The sequence below is a fragment of the Nicotiana sylvestris genome, chromosome 11 (genome assembly GCF_000393655.2).
Source record: "Nicotiana sylvestris chromosome 11, ASM39365v2, whole genome shotgun sequence".
NCBI classification, from domain to species: Eukaryota; Viridiplantae; Streptophyta; class Magnoliopsida; order Solanales; family Solanaceae; genus Nicotiana; species Nicotiana sylvestris.
In genome coordinates, this window is record NC_091067.1 from 153,040,427 (window position 1) to 153,046,960 (window position 6,534).

Sequence of the window (6,534 nt, forward strand, 5' to 3'; positions counted from 1 at the left end):
GATTTTTACTTTTTTGTGTGCTAATTTCCCCCTCTATTTTCATGAATTAGGTCGACGGCTTTGAATTGCCTAAAATATTGTGGGCCCGTTAGAAATAACCTAATGAACGATAGTCATAGTTTTGTCGATTGTTCCTCGTTTTTGGGCATATTAGGGGCCATAAAAAAGCAATTCAGGATGATTCGCCATAAAAAGACATTTGTCACTGTATTCCAATGACTTACGAATTCGGGTGATGGACTCCGTATCAATTTAAGGATATAAAATAGGAATTCAAAACGATTTTAAATTTTTTGTGTGCTAATATTCACACCATTTTCAAGAATTCAAGCGATGAGCTTCGAATCGCCTAAATTTTTTTGGGCCCATAAAAAGTAATCTAATGAAGAACAGTCATTGCTTCGCCTTGACTGTTCTTCGTTTTTTGGTGTTTAATGCCATAAAACAGGAGTTCACAATGATTTCAAATTTTTCATGTGCTAATATTCGCGCTATCTTCATGAATTTGGGTGATGAGCTTCGAATCACCTAAAATTTTTGTGGGCTTATAAAAAATAATCTAATGAACAGTAATCATTGCTTCACCATGACTGTTCTTCGTTTTTTGGCATTTATTGCCATAAAAGAGAAGTTCAGGATGATTTCAAATTTTTAGTTTGCTTTAGTCTACGCCTTCTTTATGAATTCAGGTGATGGACCTCGTATCGCCTAAAATTTTGTGGGCGCAAAAATGACCTAATGAACAATAGTCATTGCTTCTCCATGAATGTTCATCTTTTTTTTTTTTTTTTTTTTTTTTTGCGTTTTAGGGCATAAAATGAGAATTCATGATGATTTCTAATTTTTCATGTGCTAATATTTACGCCATTTTCAAAAATTTGGGCGAGGGTTTCGAATCGCCTAAAATTTGTAAGTCCAACAGAAATGACCTAATGAACAATAAAAATCGATTCGCTAATGACTTTTCCTTATTTTTTGGTGTTTTAGGGCCATAAAATAGGAATTCAACATGATTTTCAAATTTTTGTGTGCTAAATTCCATGCCATCTTCATGAATTCAGGTTATGGCCTCCGAATCGCCTAAAAGTTTGTGGGGCCATCACAAACAATTTAATGAACAATAATCATTGCTTTGCCACGATCCTCTCTCATTTTTTTGAAATTTTAGGGCCATAAAACAAGAATTCAGGATGATTTCTAATTTTTTGTGTATTAATTTTCACACGTTCTTCATGAATTCGGGCGACGGGCTCCACATCGCCTAAAATTTTGTGGGACCATCAGAAATGACCTATTGAAAATGATCATCACTTCGCCATAACCGTTCCTCATTTTTTGGCATTTTAGAGCCGTAACATAGGAATTCAAGGCGAATTCCAATTTTTATGAATTCCACGCCATCATCATGAATTGGGGTGACGGACTCCGAATTGCCTAAAAATTTTTATTGGCCCATTAGAAATGATCTAATGAACAATAATCATTGCTTCGCTCCGACCGTTGCTCGTCTTTAGGCGTTTAAGGCCATGAAATGAGAATTCACAATGATTTCTAATTTTTCATATGCCAATGTCCACACTATCTTCAATAATTCGGAAACGGGCTCCGAATCGCCTAAACTTTTTTGTGAGCCCATCAGCCATCTCCTTAGTGTCTTGCCATTCCTTCTTGTTAATACAGAAAATCTAACTCATTATAAGGTAAAACTCTTAGAGTCCTACTTAAAGTTAAAGGTAGTTCTTTAGTTAAGCAAGGAGAGCAGAAACTGAGGGAAGATCTTTAGATATTTTTTCCAGAGGAGGACTTCCTTGATCGCCTCATTCTTCAACCATGGGTTAAGAAGTGGCTAAAATATCTCCGATGGTAGTGTATATTACGCTCATGGTCTGACCTAATGAACAATAATTAATGCTTTTTCTTGACCGTTCCTCACTTTTTGGTATTTTAGAGTCATAAAACAGGAATTTAACATGATTTTCAATTTTTTATGTGCTAAACTCCACGACATCTTCATGAATTCAGGCTACGGGCTTTGAATCGCCTAAAGTTTTGTGGGCCCATAAAAAAATAATCTAATAAATAATAGTCAATGCTTCGCTATGAGTGTTCCTTGTTATTTGGCATTTTAGGGCCATAAAACAGAAATTCATAACGATTTCTAATTTTTCGTGTGCTAATATCCATACCCTTTTCATGAATTCGGGCAACGGGCTCCGAATCGCTTAAAATTTTAGGTGCCCGTCAGAAACGACCTAATGAATAATATCCATTATTTCGCCACAATCGATCCTTGATTTTTGGCATTTTAAGGATGTAACACAGGAATTTAGTACGATTTTAAATTTTTCGTGCGCTAATGTTCATGAATTTAGGTAACGGACTCTGAATTGCCTAAAATTTTGTGGCCTCATAAAAAACGACCTAATGAATAATCATCATTGCTTCGCCATGACCGTTCCTCATTTTTTGGTGTTTTAGGGCCATAAAATACTAATTCAACATGATTTTTAATTTTTCGTGCGCTAACTCCACGCCATCTTCATGAATTCGGGATACGAGTTTCGAATCGCCTAAAATTCTACGGGCCCATCAGAAACGGCCTAATGAAAATAGTTGTTATTTCGCCATGATCGTTACTTGTTTTTTGTATTTTAGGGCTATAAAACAGGAGTTTTGGATGATTTCTAATTTTTCGTGTGCTAATGTCGATGCTATCTTCATGAATTCGAGCTACGAGTTCTGAATCGCCTAAAATTTTGCGGGCCCATCAAAAATATCCTAATGAATAATAGTCATTGCTTCTCCATGACCACTTCTCATTTTTTGTTTTGGCATTTTAGGGCCATAAACTAGGAATTCAAGACAATTTCCAATTATTTGTGTGCTAATGTCCACGACATCTTCATGAATTCAGGCGGTGGGCTCCGAATGGCCTAAAATTTTGTGGGCCCATAAAGAGCGACTTATGAATAATAATCATTGCTTTTCCATGACCGTTCCTCATTTTTTGATGTTTTAGGGCCATAAAACAGGAATTCAAGACGATTCCTAATTTTTCGTGTGCGTTCGTCATGCAATATTCATGAATTCGGGCGACGAACTCCGAATTGCATAATATTTTATGGGACCATAAAAAAATAATCTAATGAACAATAGTCATTGCTTCATCATAACTGGTCCTCATTCTTTGGTGTTTTAGAGCCATAAAACATGAATTCAAGATGCTTTTTAATTTTCCTTTGCTAATGTCGACACCATCCTTTTGAATTCGGGTGACGGGATCCGATTGGGACCATAATATTGATCGAATAAATAATAGTCATCGCTTCTACATGATTTTTTTTATCATTTTTATGCTTTAGGCCAATAAAATAGATTCGAGATGATTTCTAATTTTTCGTGTGCTTTAGTCCACGTCGTTTTCATGAATTCGGACAACTGGCTTTGAATCGCCTAAAATTTTGTGAGATTATCAGAAATAACCTAATGAATAATAGTTATCGCTTCACCATGATCGTTGCTTGTCTTTGGGAATTTTAAGGCAATAAAATAGGAATTTACGATGATTCTCAATTTTTCGCGTGTCAATCTTCATGAATTCGGGCGACACGTTCGTATTCGCCCAATATTTTGTGGGTTTATCAGAAGTGACTTAATGAACAATAGTCATTGCTTTGCCATGATTGTTCCTCATTTGTAGTGTTTTAGGGCCATACAATAAGAATTCAGAACGATTTTTAATTTTTCGTGTGCTAATGTCCACGCCATCTTCATAAGTTTGGGCGATGGGCTCCGAATCGCTTGTAATCTTGTGGGTCATAAGAAACGATCTAATGAGCAATACTCATTGCTTCACCATGATCATATATTTTTTATTTTGTGTTTTAGGACCATAAAATGGGAATTCAAGATGATTTTTAATTTTTCGTATGCTAATGTCAACACCATCTTCATTAATTCATGTAACAGGCTTTGACTCGCCTAAAATTTTGTAGGCATACAAAAAATGACCTAATGAACAATAGTCATTATTTCTCCATGACCGTTCCTGTATTTTTGGTATTTTAGGGCCATAAAATTAGAATTTAGGATGATTTCCAATTCTTCACGTGCTAAATGTCCACGTCATCTTCGTGAATTCGAGCTACAGACTCTGAATCGCCTAATGCCAAAAATGAGAAATGGTCATGTCACAATGATGATTATTATTACTAAGGTCATTTTTGATGGACCCACAAAATTTTAGGAGATTCGGGCCTGGTCACTCGAATTCATGTTGATGGCGTGGACTATAGCACACGAAAATCTGGGAATCGTGCTGATATCCTGTTTTATGGTCCTAAAATGCAAAAAGATGAGGAACGGTCTTCACAAAATAGTGACTATTGTTCCTTACGCCAATTTGGATGGGCCTACAAAATTTTAGGAGATTCGGGGACGTTCGCCCTAATTCATGCAGATGGCGTGAATTATAACACACAAAAAACTAGGAATCATGCGGAATTCCTATTTTATTGCCCTAAAACGCTAAAAAATATGGAAAAATCATGGAAAAGTGATTAATATTATTACTTAAGTCATTTTTGATGGGCCCGTAAAATTTTAAGAGATTCAAGGTCAGTCTCCCAAATTAATGCAGATGGCTTGGACAATTGCAGACAAAAATTTAAGAACAGTTGAAATTCCTGTTTTATGGCCATAAAATGCCAAAAAACAAGGAACGATTATGGCGAAACGATGACTCTTGTTCCTTAGGTAATTTTTGATGGGCACACAAAATCTTAGGAGATTGGGGTCGGTCGCCGAATTCATGTAGATGACGTGAACATTAGCCCACAAAAATTTGGGAATCATGCTGAATTTATGTTGTATGGCTCTAAAATGCCAAAAAGCAAAGATTGTTGTTCCTTAGGTCTTTTTTGAAGGCCCATGATATTTTAGGAGATTCGGGACCGGTTGTCCGAATTCATGCAGATGACGTGAACTATAACAAACAAAAATTTGGGAATCATACGAAATTCCTGTTTTATGGCCCTAAAATGCCAAAAAATAAGGAACGGTCATGTCGAAGCGATGACTATTGTTCCTTAAGTTAATTATGATGGGCCCATAAAATTTTAAGAGATTCAGTGCCGGTCGTCCAAATTATTTCAAATGGCGTGGACTATAGCACACGAAAATCTAGGAACCGTGTTAAATTCCTGTTTAATGGTCCTAAAACACCAAAAAGCGAGGGACAATCATGTTGAAATAATGACTATTGTTCCTCAGATCGTTTTTATGGGCATGCAAAATTTTAGGAGATTCGGGGCCGGTCTCCCGAATTCATGCAAATAACGTGGATTATAGCACATGAAAATCCGGGAATCATGCGAAATTCCTATTTTATGACCCTAAAATGGCAAAACGAGGAACAGTCATGGCAAAGCGATAATTATTGTTTCTTAGGTCATTTTTGATTGGCCTGCAAAATTTAGGAGATTAAGGGTCGGTTTCCCAAATTAATGTGGATGGCATGCACTATAGCATATAAAAATGTGGGAGTCGTACTGAATTCCTGTTTAGTAGCCCTAAATCGCCAAAAAATAAGGAACGATCATGGAGAAGCGATGACTATTATTTCTTAGATCGTTTTTGATGAGCCCACAAAATTTACGGAGATTCGGGACCAGTCGCCTGAATTTGTGCAGATAGCGTGGACTATAACAAACAAAAATCAAGATATCGTATGTAATTCCTGTTTTATGGCCATAAACGAGGAACGATGATGGCGAATCACTAACTATTGTTCCTTCGGTCATTTACCCAATTTTTTAGAAGATTTGGGGCCGGTCTCCCGAGTTCATGTAGATGGCGTGGACTATAGCACACAAAAATCTAGGAATCATGTAGAAGTCCTATTTTATGGCCCTAAAACGATAAAAATGAGGAACAACCATGACACTATAATGACTATTGTTCCTTAGGTCGTTTTTGATGGACCCACAAAATTTTAGGAGATTCGGGGCTGACCACCTGAATTCATGTAGATGGCGTGCATAATAGCACATGACAATCTAGAAATCGTGCGAAATTCTTGTTTTATGGCCCTAAAACGTCAAAAAAAGAGAATGGTCATGGAGAATCAATGACTATTGTTCCTTACGTTGTTTTTGATGGGCCCACAAAGTTTTAGGAGATTCGAGGTTAGCCATTTGAATTTAGGCAGATGGCGTGAACAATAGCAGATGAAAATCTCAAAATCGTGTGAAATTCTTATTTTATGGTCCTAAAACACCAAAAGACGAGGAACGACCATGTATAAGCAATGACTATTAGTTTTTAGCTCATTTTTTATGCGCCCGCAAGTTTTAGGAGATTTGGGGCCGGTCGACCGAGTTCATGCAGATGGCGTGGACTACAACACACGAAAATTTGGAAATCATGCCGAATTCCTGTATTATGCCCCTAAAACACCAAAAAATAATGAATGACCATGGAAAAGCGACGACTATTATTTCTTAGGTCGTTTTTGATGGGACCGTGATAACGAGG